At 42.5% G+C, this 21,174-nt stretch overlaps 1 long non-coding RNA gene and 1 pseudogene across 1 annotated transcript; both read left to right on the top strand.

Annotated features, from left to right (window-relative positions):
• The first annotated feature begins 9,232 nt into the window (after positions 1–9,232).
• On the top strand, positions 9,233–16,668 carry LOC137216006 (uncharacterized). Its single transcript, XR_010939537.1, has 2 exons — positions 9,233–9,463; positions 14,224–16,668. It is a non-coding gene; the product is annotated as an uncharacterized lncRNA (long non-coding RNA).
• Positions 16,669–17,659: 991 nt separating this feature from the next.
• On the top strand, positions 17,660–18,888 carry LOC137216001 (beta-citrylglutamate synthase B pseudogene; annotated as a pseudogene).
• The last annotated feature ends 2,286 nt before the right edge of the window (positions 18,889–21,174 follow it).

The raw sequence follows: 21,174 nt of genomic DNA, 5'->3' as shown, positions 1-21,174 counted from the left end.
TTAATTTTTCCATGGTTCAGATTTCATAATGAAAACAAGAACTCTCTTCTAGAAGTTGGTGGGGGATTTTTGGTTATTTATTTTGGGTTTTGCTTGTATTATGGATGATCCTTAAAAGAAAAAGCCCAATTTATTTAAACATATTATGTTAATAAAATAATATATTAATATATGTGTATATAGTGTTATATAGTGTGTGTGTGAATATAAACAAGCTTTGAAGGTATAGCTCAGCACTAAATGGGGCTAACATTACAAAAATACACCTGCAAAAATAACTGAGCAAGTTTTAAGGAAGAGTAGTGAAGATGACCAGCCCTACCAGATAGTAAAACATAAAGTTACTGTAATTAAGATGGTCATACTACACGTGACTAGACACCTTAGCATAGTAGAAAAGGACTGGAGTACATGTGGAAGTGAGTACATGATAATGCTGGCATTTCTGAGTGAAAACAGAGCACAAAAAAATGTATTGGCACATATCCATTTGTGTATGTGTAGCTGTATAAAGGGAATAATATTTTAAAATTATTAGTGGACTCTCCTCTTTGTCTTTCTGAGTACAGGCCTAGGACACTTAAGGTATCTACCTGCCCAGGAGAAAGTCTGGCATCTGCTTCCTGTGGTAGATGCTATTGTGACTTAGCCAATTACACTTTATCTTCCCCTTCTTCCATGGGGACAGATAGTCCCACAATAGATCCTGTGGAAATGCCTGACATTTTCTTCCCCAGTCTTCCTTTCAGCTGTGGGTATCCATGTGACATGGTTATGGATAATATGAAATACAGAGAAGTCTTCTTCTCTGGAAGAAGACTGGAACTGCTTCTGGAAAGATTTTTCACCATGATAAAAAGTAGAGAGACATGGGGAGATGTTTCTCCACTATGAAAGCCCCCTTTCTCTTGCCTTTGAATGAGGCTGTCTGAAGTGATGTCCAGAGCAGCTGCAGCCATCCTGCGACCTTGAGGTGATAAACCTGAAGATGAGACATCAGCACGCTGAGGATGGCAGAGCACAAAGTCTGGGCCCTGAATGGCATTGTGGACTTGACAAACCAACTCTGGAAGCCCTTAACCCTCAGAGTTTTTGTTTTGTAAGATTATTAAATGTCTTCACAGTTTAAGCCACATTTAGTTGATGTCTTCATTGTTTAAGCCACATTTAGTTGGATATTGTCACTTGTAGCCAAAATCATTCTAACTTCTACATTACAGAGGAATGTCTAAAGACTGACAGAGGTAATGTGCCATTACTGATATATAAAAACAGAAATTTACCGAGAAAAGAATGTTCAAACTCCCTTATCTGTCCCTTGAGAATATCAGCATCCAAGGTCAGAAGACCCATGTTCACTCGGTTCCCCACATGGTGAAGAAGTTAGCACCTCTGTCAGGGACAATCAGACCATGTGTTTGTCTTTTAGTAAATGACCTCTGGTGCGGGGGGAGGTTAGACAAGCACGGGTGACAGTGAGGGCAGTGGGGGAAGCTGCACCCGCTCCACAATCCTCTGTCTGACTCTGGGAGGCGCCACCTCACGGGGTGTCCCATTCCAACCTGGTGCGGCCACAGCAGGACAAACATCATCGTGCCTGTGGTCAGGTGGAAGGTCTAACGCCAGGGTTAGCTTTGCTGAGCTGCCCTTGGGTCTCACGTGCTGACAGGCCCCAGAAGTAACTGAGAACCTGGCTGGGCCGCTGAGCCGAGGCAGCTGCCAGGCGAGAGCAAAATGCTGTGGGGAAGGCTGCAGAAGGGGGCATGTCAGCCCAACCCAGGAGGGCCACAGGGCCATCAGAAGCCAGGCTGCACTCAACTCAGCCCAGCGCAGCCACCAGGAGTGGTGCGCCAACAGCAGGCCACTGACCCTCCTCAAAGGTCTGCAGGGTAGCCCTGACCAGAGGGATAAAGCTCATGGCCCAGGGGCGGGAGCCAGAGGCCAGCGGACATACACCCAGTGGACTTGAGAATATTGGCTGCAGGTCACATAAGCTGCCCCACTCCCCCTGCCCCCCACCCCCGCCGCCTTCCTGAAAGGTGCAGGGTGAAAGACAGGCTATTGAGAGACTGACATTTTGCATCCAAGTAAGGCTGAACACCTCTCCTAAAGGAGCGGCTTAAACTATCAGGTAGACTAGGGTTTAAACGAAACTGGACACTGGGTTAGTTTTTCTGCCGTTAGCCCATGAGTAGGGGTGGTGGAATGGTGGAGCAAGGGCGGGAGCAGAAGCAAAGCCAGGTTCATTACAGGCAAAAATAAAGAGCAGGGCTTCCCTGGTGGCACAGTGGTTGGGAGTCCGCCTGCCGATGCAGGGGACACGGGTTCGTGCCCCGGTCCGGGAAGATCCCACATGCCGCGGAGCAGATGGACCCGTGAGCCATGGCCGCTGAGCCTGCACGTCCGGAGCCTGTGCTCCGCAACGGGAGAGGCCACAGCAGTGAGAGGCCCGCGTACCGCAAAATAAATAAATAAATAAAATAAAGACCATACATTTTATCAACACATCTAAATTGTAACGTGAGCTAAATGTATAACCTTGCTACACACTATATTTCATAAAAAAGACCTAGGAAAGTGACAGCAGTTGGCCCTGGGGGAGGGGCCGGGGAGGCTGGGGGTCTGGAAGAGGAGGCTTACTTTCCTCTGAACACTTTGTGCAGTCTGAATATCTTTCTGTGTATATATTACTTTTTCAATTAAAAAACAAAAGAGTACTTAGTAAAAACCAGTGAAAGTAAACGGTATGGCACTTCCCTGGCAGTCCAGTGGTTAAGACTCCACACTTGACTGCAGGGGGCACAGGTTTGATCCCAGGTTGGGGAACTAAGATCCCATGTGCCATGCGGTACGGCCAAAAAAAAAAAAAAAAAAGTAAATGGTATGAAAATGGTAAATAAATAGAAAATAGATAACTAATCGTTCTTTTTCATAGAAACATTGTTTTAAAAGCTAGGGGTAAGACAGGAATAAAGACACAGACCTACTAGAGAATGGACTTGAGGACACGGGGAGGGGGAAGGGTAAGCTGGGACAAAGTTAGAGAGTGGCATGGACATGTATACACTACCAAACGTAAAATAGATGGCTAGTGGGAATCAGCCGCATAGCACAGGGAGATCAGCTCGGTGCTTTGTGACCACCTAGAGGGGTGGGATAGGGAGGGTGGGAGGGAGGGAGACGCAAGAGGGAAGAAATATGGGGATATATGTATACGTAGAGCTGATTCACTTTGTTATAAAGCAGAAACTAACACACCATTGTAAAGCAATTATACTCCAATAAAGATGTTAAAAAAAAAAAAGCCATACTGGATCAGCCTAGAAATTATATAACTTGAAAACCACATCTAGCAAGTAAAACTAAACAGTGGTGAAGGAGGGCAGCACAAACGCTCATGGAGTCACCAGGGCACAGGGAAAGACTCTTGCCTGCCACGCACTAAGGTGAATAGTCCCTAGCGGGAGTGAGTATGTCTAACTGCACAGGCCGTGTGGGGAGAGGCAGTGGGCCAGGTGGCTGCACCAATGGACTTAGACACCAGTCTCCTTTGGTTTGATCTGGGCTGCCACTTACTAGCTGATTACTCTGGGCGAGTTACTTAACCTCTCTTGCCTCAATTTCCTCATATGTCAATTGAGAATAATATTAATATAGTCATCATAGGGTTGCTTAAGGATTCAATGTAAAGCACTCAAAATTGTTCTTGGCACCATAGTAAGCACTCAGCTATCACAGCCATTTCTGGAATTGACTGAGGGGGGGAAAGGTGCTGAGTCTTCCACCTCCTAAGCTCAGAGAAGCGTCATGTCTTGGGGTCAGTCATCACCCCAAAGGGGCCAGTCAACAGAACTGGCGTCAACACCCTCCCCATCTCCTCAATCCAGCCCCGTCAATATGGCAGAGGACTTGGGTTAAGGAGAAAGCACAGTGTCCATCAAGAGAGGATAGCCCCATCACCTCATCTCACCTGCCCAAGGAGACGGGGCAGTTTTGTGCATGGGTGGCCAAGGAAATAGCATGTAGAACTGTGGAGGCCCAGGAGCAGGGGAATCCTGACATCTCATTTCCTGGCGAGGCTGCGGCTTGGCCATGGGACTTACAAGAGAAGGGAGGAGATGGCATGGTGTGAGAAGGGGGCAGTGAGTGCACCTGCTGGCTCTGAGAAGTGGAAGACGGATCCTGCTCCTGTCTCCAGGCCCCTGGAGCTATAGAAGGCAAGTAAAATTGGGGGCATAATCATCCTGTGCTCTAGATAAATATGTTCAATTAATTGGAAAAATTAAAGTAAAATTTGTAAATCCAATATAAATAGACCAAGCCAAAAATGAATTCAGTCTTTAAGGAGTTTGCAATTTAGACACAGTTATAATAGAGTATGTAATGAGTTTTATGAGAGAGTTACAGGAACATGGAGCAGGGTGTCTAAATCAGATGGAAGGATCCAAGAAGTCTTCCTGGAGGAGGTGACACTTAAACTGAATTTAAAGGATGAGAATGAGCTAACTAGAAAAAAGGGGAGGGATGGGAGAGTATTTCAAGAACAGCACATGGAGAGAAGTGGAGGTAAGAAATCACACACTACATTTTAGAACTTACATCTGGTTTGGAGTGGCTAAGAGGGAGGGTGGATGTGGGAGTGAAAGGAGATGAGGCTAGCGAGGAACGTATATCCAGATAATGCAAGACCTGGCATGCTAAACCAAAAGGTTTTTAATTTCTTCTTAAATCAGTGGGGAGTGATTGATTTTGAACAGGGAAGCAACACGATTACATATGCAGTTTAGAAGCATCATACATCCAGCAGTGTGGAGGCCTCCAGGCTGAGGCAGGAAGGCCAGCTAGGAGGCTACTGCTGCCATCGAGGCAAGACGACACAGTGACAACACGGCGCCTGAGTGAAGGCAGAGATGAGGGAGACGATCAGGAAGCAGACTCTATCCTTGGTGACTTTAAATGTGAGATGAGGAAGAATGGGGAGTCTAGGATGCTTTCTAGTTACATGACTTGGACAGATGCCCAGAGAGGAAAAGCAGAAGGTGGAGCATGGTATTTTTTTCTTTTTCTTTTTTTTTTTTTTTTTTTTGCGGTACGCGGGCCTCTCACTGCTGTGACCTCTCCCGTTGCGGAGCACAGGCTCCGGACGCGCAGGCTCAGCGGCCACGGCCTACGGACCCAGCCGCTCCGCGGCATGTGGGATCCTCCCGGACCGGGGCACGAACCTGCGTCCCCTGCATCGGCAGGCGGACTCTCAACCACTGCGCCACCAGGAAAGCCCTTCTTTTCAATTTATTTATTCATTTATTTATTTTTGGCTGCGTTGGTTCTTCGTTGCTGCGCGCGGGCTTTCTCTAGTTGCGGCGAGCAGGGGCTTACTCTTCGTTGCGGTGCGCAGGCTTCTCATTGCGGTGGCTTCTCTTCTTGCAGAGCACAGGCTCTAGGCGCGTGGGCTCAGTAGTTGTGGTGTATGGGCTTACTTGCTCCGTGGCATGTGGGATCTTCCCAGACCAGGGCTTGAAACCCGTGTCCCCTGCATTGGCAGGCGGATTCTTAGCCACTGTGCCAGCAGGGAAGCCCGGTTTGGGGTACTTTTTGTCCAAAGAATATTATTTCGACTTTTGGAACTCTACAGAACAAGGTATTATAATGACATATTTTTTTCCTACATTTCTGAGAATTACGATAGTTTATTTGTACATATATCCACTAAGTTTCATATCAGTAGTACATACTTACAAAGTCGTAAAGTAGTACAAAGTCTGAAGCAGTCTTTACCAAAAAAATTCCTGAAGTCATTTTCACCGTGCTTTAGAGGATGCTGTGGGAGAATCACAGTAAAACATTGCAGAGGCTCCTCTCCCTCAAATCCTAACAGGTAAAATGTTGTGTTTCTGTTAGAAAGATTGCCAGAATGTACTGTAACCTCACACTTAGAGAAGAACTCCTACCTTCCAGTCATAAACAAAACTGAAAGCACCAAGCCAAAGGCCCCTCTCAGAGCCGATTTTAGTCATCCTTTGACATCAACCAAAGGACATGCATACTACATCACAGGGCCCAGTCTCAGGTGAGGTTTGGAAGTTCCTTTCCTGGTTCTCTCTATTGGAGAGCAGAAAAAATAATCCCTCAGGGTTGGAACACACTGTCAAGCTGGACATCACTTCGGGCTGGAAATCTCCAGAGTTTTCTGCTCACGATTCAAAACCAGGGCAGGTATTAAGACTGAAAATCATGCTGACAAGTACATTGGGGGGAAAAAAGAGCAAACTGTTCACAAAAAGACAAGCTGAGTGAGATTCTCCGTGTTCCTCTTGAAACAAAGCCCACATATGATCCGGGATTGTATGACATCCTTCTTGGTGGATGTGCTGTGCTTGGGAGCACTGCCCAGAACCCCGGCCAGCAAGTCAGAAGCAGGCCTCTCAGTTCTAGAACGTTACTAACTAGCTGTTTGACTCTGAGTCCCTCTCTGGGCTTCAGTTTCCCATAAATAAAACGTCAAAAAATTGACCATGTGATTGCTAACAGCCCTTAGCTCTAAAAATCACGGATTCTTTTTTTTTATCATCTCAGGAAATATGTGTATTAAAGTGTCTCTAAATGACAATAGGGCACATGGTAAACTCATAATACATGTTCCTTGAACTAATTAACTCATTTGGGCACCAAGAGCAAGAGGCTCTTCTGTGGCAATTATTTGATAAATTGTAACTACGGACATTTTTCTCTTTCAGAGGAGGAAGAGAGAATGCTACGTAATAGCAAGCAGCTGAACTAAGATATCTCTGGTGCTCTGCTGCTGACTCCACCCTGTTAGATTTGCGTGGCCCAGGAGTCAAATTCCCCCGTTAACCTAAAAAAGCCCGTTCATCCCGCCCACAGGAGTCCCATGCCCAGAATGGAACGTCTTGACCATGCGTGGAATGCGTTTTACAAACAAAACTGAAGAAGCACAATCCCTAACAAAGTGCTGGGTACTTCCTGAACAAAGAAATAACCTGGGCAGATGATTCTGTTTCAAAGATGAAATGGAATATTAGAAGACACAATTGCTTTTAAACAGCTAAATACAGAGTAGAAAATAAAAGCATTGAAAGGGCTGTAAATTGCGTGAAAGGACTAAACACTTACCTCTGTTATTTATTTTTATATTTGTTGGGCTCACTTTTGCCGTTACCTAACGTTTAACGTTGAACGAGTTACTTTTCTATTTCTGGGTCTCTTGTCTAGAAAAAGTAAAGTTAGGGGTTGGGGAAATTGGTCTAGATAAGTTCTAGAGTTATTCTAGCTTCTATGATTCTATGCAAAACTTCTTTTCTGGTTACAGAGGTAATAGAATTCATAACAAAAATTTGATTTACCATGGATGAACCTCGAGGACATTATGCTAAGCAAAATAAGACAATCGCAAAAGGACAAATACCATATGATTCCTCTCATATGAAGTTATCTAAAGCAGCCAAAATCATAGAAACAGAAAGTAGAAAAGTGCTGGCAGAAGAGGAGAGGAGGAATCAGTGTTCAGTGGGTATGGAGTTTCAGTTTTGCGAGATGAAGAAGTTCTAGAGATCTGTTGCACAACAGTGTGAATATAATTAACACTACTGAAACGTACACTTAAAAATGGTTGAGATGGTAAAATCAATATTATGTTTTTACCTCAATAAAAATTTTTGTTTTAGTATAAGAAGAAAGAGGAAATGTTAAACCATCCAATATTCAATCACTCAGCGAAAACTTCTATTAACCACGTGATACTTATCTGCCAGATATGGTCACGGTCTATTTTTCACCACTTAATGAGTGCCTACACTCTGGTACAGAACAAAATAGTGGACATGACAGACATAGACCCAGCTCTCATGGGTAAGGAAATCAGTAATTACACTAAAAAGCAATACGTTCTACCATAAGGGGGCATACAGAAGGCAGTGGAAGCACGGAGAAGGAGCTTTCCCAGGGAAATCTTTTTTTTTTTTAAATTAATTTATTTATTTTTGGCTGTGTTGGGTCTTCGCTGCTGTGCGTGGGCTTTCTCTAGTTGCGACGAGCGGGACCTACTCTTCCTTGTGGTGCGTATGCTTCTCATTGCGGTGGCTTCTCTTGTTGCGGAGCACGGGCTCTAGGCGTGTGGGCTTCAGCAGTTGTGGCATACGAGCTCAAAGTTGTAGCTCGCGGGCTCTAGACGCAGGCTCAGTAGTTGTGGCGCATGGGTTTTGTTGCTCCGCGTCATGTGGCATCTTCCCGGACCAGGGTTCGAACCCGTGCCCCTGGAATTGGCAGGTGGATTCTTAACCACTGCGCCACCAGGGAAGCCCAGGAAATAATTTTTAAAGGCTGCATGGTAGCTCATTGTATGGATATTCCATGATTTATTTAACTACTCTTCTATTTTTGAAGGGAAAAGCTTCTAAGTTTTTGTTATTCTAAAACAAGTGGGAAGCAGCCACATAGCACAGGGAGATCAGCTCGGTGCTTTGTGACCACCTAGAGGGTGGGATGGGGAGGGTGGGAGGGAGATGCAAGAGGGAGGGGATATGGGGATATATGTATACGTAGAGATGATTCACTTTGTTATACAGCAGAAACTAATACAACATTGTAAAGCAATTATACTCCAATAAAGATGTTAAAAAATAAAATAAAATAAACAAGTGGGATGCATATTTTTGTATAAGAGCCTTATCCACATTTTAAAAATATTTTCATGAATGTTAAGATTATACTAATCTCTTGCAGCAGATGGCAGAAGAGATGTAAAAGAAAAAACATTGTCTTACCAGACACGCAAGGCAATGTTTTTTGTTTTTTTTAAACTTTTTTGCCCCCCCACCCCTGCACCTCACGGCATGTAGGATCTTAGTTCCCCAACCAGGGATCAAACCCATGCCCCCTGCAGTGGAAGCGCACAGTCTTAACCACTGGACCACCAGGGAAGTCCCTAGACATGCAAGGCAATGTTACCAAAGAGGTGTGTGTGCATGAGTATCTGTGTGTGTATGTGAATATAAACCATTTTGCTTTGTCCTAAAAGACCATTCTGGATTGCAGATCTTCCAAAGAAGGCATATCTAACACATACATGCCCTACATTGCATGGGACAGGGAGGGTTATGGGTTTGAGCTCCACAGTACATTGCTCTATCCAGGCAAAAGGTCAAGTGCTGCAGAAGACCAAAGCTAAAAATAAAATGTGGTGTCGGGAATATTACAGAGTCAGTCAGACCAGATTAGCACTTCTGTATCCCCCCATGCACTGTGGTAACCTCCTCAGCTAGTGAAGGCAGACTGATTCTTCCATGAAAGTCATTGTTATAACATTACTAATAATTTTAGTAACAACGCAGAGTAGTTTCATGTTAACACCTTTGTTCCTAAAAGCCAACTTCTCGTGGACCATCTATGGACCAGACTGCCACTTGTCCACAATTCAAGGTCTCCAGGAAGACATAGCACCACAAAGGTGAGGAACCTAAGGAGCTGAGTCTCCTTGAAAGTTTATCAATAGTCTGGTAGGACTTAGTGGATTAGAAGAAAGGAAATAACAATATGGAGCGTGTGGATGGGCTCAGGGAGGATTTTGTGTGTGATCCCTTCCTTCACCATTGTGATCCTGCACATTTCTCGGAAGATCCAAATAATTAATGCTATTGGGACTATTTACAAGGTTGTATCTCTACAGGAAATCGTCAGAATATTCCTCCTGCAGATGTAAGTCAAATTTTTCAGGACTGAAATCTTTCTTTCCAACCTCCGAGAGAATGAGAGAGAGAGAGAGAGAGAGAGAGAAAGAGAACCACACACTGCTACTTACAGAGTTGCCACATAAATCATAGGTCTGGGTTTTTAAATTTTTTCTTCCTGTTAAGAGTCATGGAGAGGATGGTGGGGAACAATTTGGGGACTGCATTTAGCATATTTTTTTTAGAGTATCTACTGTGTATGTATAAGACACAATAGGGCTGTAAAGTCATAGTGACTATCTTCTTGGGGTTTATATTACAACTGGAGAATTAAAACTCCATGTTAATAGTCATTTATACAAGATAACAACTACATATAAGGTGCTACAACAGTCCAGAGAGGGAGAGCTCATTCCCTGCTAAAACATCCAGAAATAGGAAGGCAGCTGCGAAATTTTTTAGTGAAAGGTTATTTCTTTCTAATTAGAACCTGTATATTTCAGACTAACTTAATTTAAAATTTTATAAAATTATGTCATTCATAAAATGATGAAAGAATATATACAAACAAATGCTCAACGCTTAGATCAAGTATCTTTTCCAATTGATAACTTAATCTCTAGGTTCATTCTCAATCTTCATTTAACTCAACTGATTCATACCTTTGGCAGAACTAAAAACCAAAGCAAATTAGGTTGACTTCGCATTTTGTTTACTGTGTCCCCACCTTGCCTAGACTTCTTGAGATTTCTAAAAATCAGGGAAATGCTTTTCAGAGACTCACAGTAAAAGAAGAAGAAAGCAGAACTCCTTGATAAGATGCAAACTGGATAATCAAAACGGGGAATTATTTACATGAATGACAACTATGTACCTTATGAATCTTGAAATTAAAAAAAACAACTTAAAAGAATTTAATAGAATTTTAAGAAATTAATAAAAACAACCTAGAAGAAAATAAGAATTCTAACCAGGTTAAGCCTGCAGAGCCTACTAGCTTCTTTGTCTTCAAGTTGATTTAAAAATGTAATTCAAATGGTAAGTATTTACTAAATGCCAATTATGTGTTGCCCAGTGGGGTCACAAAGATCAGTAAGACAAAGGCCCTAGCTTCAAGTACTACTGTCTAGTATGGAAAATAGACATGTCAATGCAGGTTAAATGACACAATACCATTTACAACCATTAAACTGATTTTAGAAACTACTGAGATTGATAGAACCAACTATTGCAAGTGTTAGGGACTGAATTGTGTCCTTCCAAAATTCATATGATGATGTTGATGTTCTAGCCCTCAGTACCTCAGAATGTGTCTATTTGGAGATAGCATCTTTAAAGAGGTAATTTAGGTAAAATGAGGTTGTTAGGTTGGGCCCTAATCCAATAGGACTGGTGTCCTTAGAAGAAGAAATTAGGACACAGACTCTCACAGAGGGAAGACCAAATGACATCACAGGGAGAAGACAGCTATCTGCAAGCCAAGGAGAGAGGCCACAGAAGAAACCAACCTGAAGACACTTTGATCTTTGACTTCCAGCCTCCAGAATTAGGAGAAAATAAATATCTGTTGTTTAAGCTACCCAGACTGTGGTATTTTATTATGTCAGCCCTAGCAAACTAACACAGCAAGGATATAGTCAAAGCAGAAAATTTTATACATTGCTGTTGACTAAATTGCACAACGATTTTGGACAATGATTCCATTTGAGGTGTCTACTCTGGAGAAAGTCTTAGAAAATGTGCTCAAGAAAATGTATAGAAAGCTGTTCAGTGTAGCATTACCTCTAATGTGAAGAAATTGAAACTAACCTTTCCTTATGAGAACATTGATACAAATCAGTAGAAATCAAAACACTGCAAATAGGGCTTCCCTGGTGGCGCAGTGGTTGAGGGTCCGCCTACCGATGCGGGGGACGCGGGTTCGTGCCCTGGTGCGAGAGGATCCCGCATGCCGCGGAGCGGCTGGGCTCGTGAGCCATGGCCACTGGGCCTGCGCGTCCGGAGCCTGTGCTCCACAACGGGAGAGGCCACAGCAGTGAGAGGCCCGTGTACCGCAAAAAAAAAAAAACCAAAAACACTGCAAATAACCTATAAGATAAACCATTATCTTTAAAATCTCTAATAAATAATACCCATGTGAATATGTCTTAAAGAAATAGGAAATGATTCGTTCACACCACAGAATACTACACAGTAGCCAAAATGACTGAACTAATGTATCTGCATGTATCCACTTATATAAATCTCAAAAACAATGTTCAGCGAAAAAAATTCAAAAATATTTGTACAGTATCATATGTATGTATTATTTTAAAATAAAGTTGTATATATTATTTATGGATATATACATATGTATAAAGTACAAATACATACATGGGCATGAGAAGCATATAAGACAAGACTAGTTAAGAGCATGGACTGTGGAGCTTCCTTACTTACCAGTCACATAATCTTTGATAACGAACAAAAAAATCTGTGTCTCAGTTTCCTCATCTGTAAAATGGGATTAATAATAGTGCCTTCATTACTGGATTGTTGGGAAGACTGCATGAAAAAATGTACATAAAATGCTTAGTTCAGTGTCTGGCTAATTGTAAATGTTCAATAAACATTAGTTTACTAGATAAAATATTAACTTAGAAAAAAAAATATGTTCAACTATACAGGTAATCAAATGTAAGCAAAGTAAAATAAAATTGAGTTGTTAGTTTTGGCAAAGCTTTATCAAAATGAAAATACCGTGATAGTCTCCAGATCTTGGTGTGCATGCCCTTGTATAATGCCCTCCCCTTGAACGTGGGCTGGAGTCAGTGACTTGCTGTAACAAACAGAATATGGCAACATCATGGAACATTACTTCCAAAATGAGGTTATAAGAAGACTGAGCCTTCGTTCTTGGGTACTTTCTCTGTCTTGCTTGCTTGCTCTGAGGGAGGCCAGCGGCTGTGTTGTGAGCTGCCCTGTGGAGTGGCCTACATCACAAGGAATGAATGTGTCTGGTTAACGGCCAGTGCCTGAACTTGGAAGTGGATCCTCCCCGGATTCAGGCTTCATTCAGCAGCTCTGGCTGACAGCTGAACTGTGTCTCATGAGAGCCTCTGAGCCAGAGACACCCAGCCCAGCTTCCTGACCAATTGAAACTCAGAGATAACAAATGCTTACTGTTTTCAGCTGACAAATTAGGGTGGGAGGGTTACTTGTTATACAGCAATAGATAACTAATACACCCAATGTAGGCCAGGGAAGCTAATGCTGGTGTGTGTATATAGTGTTAGTAAGAATGTGAATTGGAATTTCTAAAGAGCAATTTTGGCAATATTCCTAAAGATATTCACAATTTTTTTGTCCTAAAGAAATAAATACACAAAAATGGATGCATATTCATTGAACTATTAAATATAATAAATATAATAGTGAATAACTGGTAATAACTTACATGCCCAACACTAGTTGGAGAATTGTGATGTGATATAATAAGAAACACATACTTTGTCTTTATCCCTGGTTCCTGGCCAGAGCTCCCACAGCCTTTGTAATTTCCTAAGTGATAAAAGTGCTAGGAGCATCTTTTGTTCTAATATATGGTCTTTGACCCCAGTTCCTGACCCAGAGCCCCTGAAGAACCTAATCTTTGGAATGTCCTAAGTGATACGAATGTCTCCTGTTCTAATGAGGTAACTCTTGCTGGGCTCCTAGATGGGGGCTGGTCTCCAGAAAGACCAAGCCATGATTAGAAGCTTGGGCTGCTCAGCCCTGCCCCACCCCATCTTCGGTGGAGCGGGGGCTGGAGATTGAGTTAATAATCCATTATGCCCATGTGATGAAGCCTCCATAAAAATCCCTAAAGCACAGGGTTTGGAGAGCTTGTGGGCTGATGAACACATGGAGGTGCTGAGAGGGTGGCATACCCAGAGAGGCATGGAAGCTCCGAACCCCTCCCCCATACATTATCTTCTGCATTTCTTCCATCTGCCTATTCCTGAGTTGTAGCCTTTTATAGTAAAGTAGTAATCTAGTAAGTAACCTGTTTTCCTGAGGTCTGTTAGCCATTCTACCAAATTCTTGAACCTGAGGAGGGGTCATGGGAACCTCTGATTCATGACCCGTTTGTCCGAAGCACAGGTGACAACCTGGACTTTGCACTTGGTGTCTGGAGTGGGGAAAGGCATTCTTGTGAGACTAAGCCCGTAACTCGAGAGCTGTGATGCTATCTCCAGGTAGCAGAATTGATTTAAATCATAGGACATCCAGTTGGTGACACCCACAGAGAACTGGAGAATTGGTTGGTGTGGAAAAAACCCACACACATTTGGTGACAAGAAGTGGAATATTGGAGTGTAGAGTGTTGAGAGTAAAGTAGAAAAAAGTAGGGTTTTTTATGGTCATTTGATAAAATCTTGAGCAGACTTTAAAATTCATGTGAAAATTCTAGTTAATGGTTTGTTGAAATGTTCACAATATAATAGTAACTATGTTCACAAATAAAAGTAATTGGGGCTGACCCTAATTTTTGTTTTATTTATTTGTTTACTTTTTAAAGGACTTGATAGAAATATACCAACATGGGGACTTCCCTGGTAGGGCAGTGGTTAAGAATCCGCCTGCCAATGCTGGGGACACGGGTTCAAGCCCTGGTCCGGGAAGAGCCCACATGCTGCAGAGCGACTGAGCCCGTGTGCCACAACTACTGAGCCCGCATGCCACAACTACTGAAGCCCATGTGCCTAGAGCCCGTGCTCCGCAACAAGAGAAGCCACCGCAATGAGAAGCCTATGCACCGCAATGAAGAGTAGCCCCCGCTCGCCGCAATGAGAGAAAGCCCGCGTGCAGCAACGAAGACCCAACGCAGCCAAAAATAAATAAATAAATAAATTTATTGTTTTTTAAAAAAAGAAAGAAATATACCAATATGATAATGGTGATGGTCACCAAGTAATGGAATTATTAGGTGATGTATATTTTCTTGGTCGTACTTTCCTGTAGGTTCTAATTTTTCCACAGTGAATATGTATTATTTTTAATCTGAACTATTCTTAAGTACAAAATAATTAAATGTGGACCTAGTATGATTCTTAAAACACATTTACCTTACCTATTTTTTCTGGGTCATATTTTTCAAATTCTTCTCTCAAGTTTCTGAACCCTTCCAGCCACTTCTCAGTATCAAGTAAATCTTCTTATTCTTCCTCTATTCTTGATATTTTCCAACACGGTCTCTAGATATGACTGAAAAGGAAAAACACCAAAGTAAATCTTGATTTTAAATTATATAAAATCTAGGGGTGCCCCGGTGGTCCAGTGGTTAGGACTCTGCACTTCCACTGTAGTGGGCGTGGGTTCAATCCCTGGCTGGGGAACTAAGATCCCACGTGCCACGTGGCCAAAAATAAATAAATAAATAAAATAAAATAATATAAAATCTCAAAAAGGTAATTGGATTTGACCTTTTGCATAAAGTATGATTTTACTTCAGGAAATAAAGATTTAAATAAGTTTACATAAAAATCCAAAATGTATTTATATAAGTCTGGATTTCTTAACCCAGGCTCCATGAACATCTGGGGGTTCACAAGTGGGTTTCAGGTAGTTCATGAAACTTTACACAAAATATCAAGTATTTTTGCCTCTTCCTTGGAAGAGAGTTCATAGTTTAAGTAGGTTCTCAGTCGGGGCTGTAATCAGAGTGACAGCTGTCCTGGTTCGACCAGCACTGTTGCTTTTAGGACAGAAAGTCCTGAGTTTAGGAACCTCTCAGTCCTAGGTAAACCAGGATGTTGGTTACTCTATCTGAAATCCAAGAAAGACCGATGAAAAATAACACAAAGATTTAATTAAACTCAATTGAATGTACAAGTAAAAATTAGAAGACTACTTCTTAAATCAGAATACTGCCATTTCTTCTTATTTAACCTATGTCCTGAGAATTATTTTGTATATAAACCAAAGCTCCTGGTATCTTTCCTACTTAGTTTCTAGACTAACTGCAATTTGCAAATGACCCCCGCCTTGTTACTGTGAACTTTTACCTTTTGTCCTGTGTATTTGGTGGCTCCTGCATTACTAGGTTAAGGTAGGACTGCCCTGGCATGATCACCCCCAGAGTCAGTCCCGAAGGGAAATGCGTGTCATCACATAAGAATCCAGATCTGTGGCAGGATAGGGAACTCAGGTGATCTCCATTGGGTTAGGTGTTGGGGCACTCCCAAATGGTATATATTAAGCTAATTTCTGCCCTCATTGGGGGTAGGCTAGAAATCAGTAGAAAGGACCCAGAAGAGGCCTTTCCATTTCTGCAGAATTCCATGTAAGGAAGGATGGGGTCCATGACCTCCGGAGATAAGCTCTCTCTGATTAGGAGTACTCAAATTATGGTATATCTTTTTATTTCTCTTTTGTAATCCATCGACCTTTGGTAAAGTCTTTTTGAACCATCAGCTTTGTGTCAGCTGTGCCTCAGAGATAGGGGGACTTTAGGCCACAGCTGGGGAGAGCAGTTCTTATGGAGGGCACAGTGGCAGCAGCAGGAATTAATGAGACTTCGATGCAAAAGTGCATCTCAGGAACAGAGTCTCTGACTCAATCAAGGAGATTCTCTTTCCACTCTTCACCTTGGAAGTTCTCGTTTTGTTCTACTAAGAAAAGTGACTTTTGGACTTCCCTGGTGGCACAGTGGTTAAGAATCCACTTGCCAATGCAGGGAACACAGGTTTGAGCCCTGGTCCAGGAAGATCCCACATGCTGCGGCAACTAAGCCCGTGAGCCACAACTACTGAGCCTGCTCTCTAGAGCCCACAAGCCACAACTACTGAGCCCACGTACCGCAACTACTGAAGCCCATGCACCTAGAGCCCATGCTCAAGAGAAGCCACCTCCATGAGAAGCCTACGCACCACAATGAAGAGTAGCCACCGCTCACCGCAACTAGAGAAAGCCCACGCACAGCAACGAAAACCCAACGCAGCCAAAAATAAATAAATTAAATAAATTTTAAAAAAAAAAGAAAGGTGACTTTTATTATATACTTTACAGTGTCAAAAAATCAACATAGGTAGTTTTCTTCCTCTGCTTGGTTTTTAAACCAGAAACACTGGTGTTTTTGGATGATGCATTGTGACCTTCAATCCCCAATTTTTTTTAAGTTCCATCTCTTTTTTTTTTTTTGCGGTACGCGGGCTTCTCACTGCTGTGGCCTCTCCCGTTGCGAAGCACAGGCTCCGCATGCGCAGGCTCAGCGGCCATGGCTCACGGGCCCAGCCGCTCCACGGCATGTGGGATCTTCCCGGACCGGGGCACGAACCCGTGTCCCCTGCATCGGCAGGCGGACTCTCAACCACTGCGCCACCAGGGAAGCCCCGAGTTCCATCTCTTTTGAGAACACCTATTCTGTTCTCATCATACCTGCCTTAGTAGAAATGATACATGTGATGTAACATATAAGCTTTATAAAACTGACAAGTACATGATCTTGAGATGGCAAATGTGAGCCATGTGGGCCACAGATTTCACATCCTGGGCCCAAACCAGCAACTCTATTAATCACAGCATTATTTCTGTTAAGCCCAGACTCAACCTCAGAAATTTTCACAAGTCCTACCAGACACTTATTTATTTCTGTGTTCATGAAATATATTTATTTCTGTGTATATGTATATACATATATGCATACACACATATACATATACATAATGGATTCATCTATTCTTTCCATGTAAAAAATGAATAATTCTTTAAAAATTCTTTGGCAGGGATTTCCCTGGTAGCGCAGTGGTTAAGACTCCACGCTCCCAATGCAGGGGGCCCGGGTTTGATCCCTGGTTGGGAACTAGATCCCACATGCATGCCACAACTAAGAGTTCACATGCCCGGGAGATTTTTCAGCAGAGGACTGAAGCTTCGGCCCTAGAGTTCTCACCTGCCCTTCCTGCCAGCCTGCACTACAGATTTCAGACTCTGTGAGAGCTCCTACATTCCTAGAAAGAGTCTACATTCAGGAGGAAGTAATCCCAGAAAACGAAGAACAGGCAGATCAAGATGTGTAGCTCTGTGGCCGCCAAGTTGTGGTTTTTGACAGATCGTCGAATCAGGGAAGACTATCCTCAAAAAGAGATCTTACGAGCGTTCAAAGCCAAATGTTGTGAGGAGGAACTGGACTTTAGGGCTGTGGTGATGGATGAGGTGGTGCTGACAGCTGAGCAAGGAAACCTGGGTCTTCGTATCAAAGGAGAACTAATTACTGCTTACCCTCAGGTGGTGGTAGTGAGAGTACCAACCCCTTGGGTGCAAAGTGATAGTGACATCACTGTTTTGCGCCATCTAGAGAAGATGGGATGCAGGTGGATGAACCGACCTCAAGCCATCCTGAACTGTGGTAATAAGTTCTGGACGTTTCAAGAGTTGGCAGGTCATGGTATTCCTCTGCCAGATACCTTCTCTTATGGTGGTCATGAAAATTTTGCTAACATGATTGATGAAGCTGAAGTACTGGAGTTCCCAATGGTGGTGAGGAATACACGGGGCCATAGAGGCAAAGCAGTTTTCTTGGCTCACGATAAGCACCATTTGGCTGATCTAAGCCATCTTATTCGCCATGAAGCTCCATACCTGTTTCAGAAGTGTGTTAAAGAGTCTCACGGAAGGGATGTACGTGTCATTGTTGTGGGAGGCCGTGCGGTTGGCACCATGTTACGCTGTTCAACAGATGGGAGGATGCAAAGCAACTGCTCACTGGGTGGTGTACGGATGATGTGCTCATTGAGTGAACACGGGAAACAGCTAGCTATCCAGGTGTCTAACATCCTGGGAATGAATGTGTGTGGCATTGACCTGTTGATGAAAGACAACGGCTCCTTCTGTGTCTGCGAGGCCAGTGCAAATGTAGGTTTGATAAGGCTTGTAATCTGGATGTAGCTGGTATCACAGCAGACTACGTCACCTCCCTTCTGCCCTCTGGCAGGCTCACCTGGCGTATGTCCCTGCTTTCCGCGGTGTCCATGGCCAGTGAGACTAGTGAGCCGGAGCTGGGCCCCCCAGCCAACACTGCTGTCGACAACCTGAGCAAAGTTCCAGCTCTGTTGACAGCGACCACGAAACCACAGAGCGAGAGCTGCTCACCAAGCTCGCAGGGGGCCTATTCAACGGAAACCAACTGCTAGCCAATGAAATCAAACTCCTGGTGGAGTGATTCCATCAGTAAATAATTAACCAACAAAACCCTTGTAAAACTTCCTTTTTCCCTTTTTTTTTTTTTTAAACAAACTTGCAATGCTGTTCATGGAAAATGCTCAGGAAGATGAGAGGAAATTTGAGTAGGATTAGTTACGAGGGAAGGAGGGGGAGATAGACGAGACCTTTGCTACTAAGATGTTACTGACTTTGATTTACAAATCCTACAGACAGAGAGGCAGAAGAGGTGAGATACAGAAAAATGTCAGGCTCTCATAGTTACCCTTTTAAATTACTCAAAAATGTGTAGGCTCTCAGGCCACGAAGAACATAATTTTTCCATGGTCTCTTGCTTTTGTTTTTGTACAGTTGGTACAAATTTCAGAGTAGTGTAACTTCACATTGTGTTGTAATCCATGAGGAAGACATCTACCTAAATTATAATTTTTTTAATACAAATCTGAAAATTCAGCCTATACACTATTATCTAGGAGCTTTATGTTCATAGTTATGAAATCTTGAGGGGCTCTTTTATTGACTTTTTCCCCCTTAATTTGGGTAGGAGGGCAACATGGATGTGACCCAATAAAGGTTTTTTTAATGATAAAGTTGGCATGTTTGCACGATAAAAGGGAAATGAACAGTATTGCAATGGCTGGCACACAAAATAACATTTACTCCATTGTACATACAATTGCACTAGTTAAAAATATGTGCATTGACTTGTATTTGTTAGTGTTTTAGCCTTTTTTGAAAGATATATGCTATGTTTATGTTGCTTTTTTAAAAATACATGCTAGTCTTAACATTCCCTGATCTATGCCTGCATCTTTAACAATGCAAAGTGAAGAAAATGCTACCATTTTTGTTAACAAGGCACTGACTTGAAACAGATGCATTTAAAGCCTTTTATTTTTTTCCTTTTTTCTTTTGGTGGTTGGGCATTTAAAGAATAAGGACAAGGAAAAATATTTTGGGGGGCGAATCAAGGGTCTATAAGTTCCTAAGTATAAAGCTGAAGTGATTTCTAATACCAGAGTTATATATCTGCATTTTTCACATTTTAGGGGGGTGTGTGTGCGCGCGTGCGTGTGTGCGTGCGCGTGCACGCTTGCATGTTTATGTGCTTTGCTTTTTGTTTACACCAACCAACCAAAAAGATTCTAGAAAATGGAGCAGGATGGGAAACAGTTTTTTACTTTAAAAAGAAAAAACAACCGAGTTGTTTTCATAACTATAATCTACTGGGTAGAGGTACTCACCTAAAGACATGAGGGGAATAGCTGCTTCTTAGGCTTTTGTGTATATGTATGTTGTTTGCTTTTTTTCTTTGGTTCTAGACTGTTCAGTGTGTGATTTATTCCACGCTACATGCTTTTCCTCTGCTTCTTGCTGTGCATTTTCTCCTATTACACATAGGTTTTGGGGTGGGGTGGACTGAACATTTTTGTTTGGGGACTTATTTAGCAGTATTGAGTCTTTTATAGCCCTACTCTGAATCCTTCAATATTCTACTCTTTATATTACTTTACTTCTGAATTTATAAAAGCCCCCAAACTGCATATAATATGAGCCTTTAACCATGGGTAAAACTATCCCAGTGAATGGTTTGGAAGGCATGTTAAGAAATGGAGATGCTCCAGAGCTCAACGTAAGCAGCAAGTTCCATCTCCCTACAATCCTCTGAAGCTTTTTACCCGAGTCCTTTCTTGTCTCTCCAGCGCTTTTTTCCTTCAGATGGACCTTAAACATAATTTCTTGGACACTACTAGAGAGACTTCGAGGCAATAAGATCAGTATTAACCAGCTCTAACAGAGGTTTGATCATGCTTACTTGCACAGTTTTCCCCCCATTTTAAAAAAGGAATGCAATAAAACTTGTTTTTTCCATAGAATTAAATAATATTAAAATGGAGTGAAAGGTTGATTGTTGACAAACAGAATAGCACCTCTGATCTGTGCAGTGTCTCATTTCACCTTAGAAAAAGATACATAAGAGGAGTTTCTAATTTATTTTAGGATATTCTCATCTCACCTAAAGAATTTGAGTTGTACAGGGTTATTGTGTGACATATTGTGGAATATGTAAGTACCTCTGGCTCACTTGGTACTTCTTTTACTAAATGACCATACTTTGGAAGATGCACACTATTTGGGATAGAGAAATAAACAAGGGAGAAGGCACCGCTTAATTAAATCATCATTCATATGTGTGTAGAGACCATCTGGTTGCCACATAGATGATGATACATATACTTTGAATAGTTACATATCACATGTATATAGATTAGTGAATTTTAAAACACAAATAGAACACCGTCTCTATTTG

The sequence above is a fragment of the Pseudorca crassidens genome, chromosome 21, assembly GCF_039906515.1.
Source record: "Pseudorca crassidens isolate mPseCra1 chromosome 21, mPseCra1.hap1, whole genome shotgun sequence".
NCBI lineage: Eukaryota > Metazoa > Chordata > Mammalia > Artiodactyla > Delphinidae > Pseudorca > Pseudorca crassidens.
This window is presented reverse-complemented; position numbering and strand designations above follow the sequence as displayed.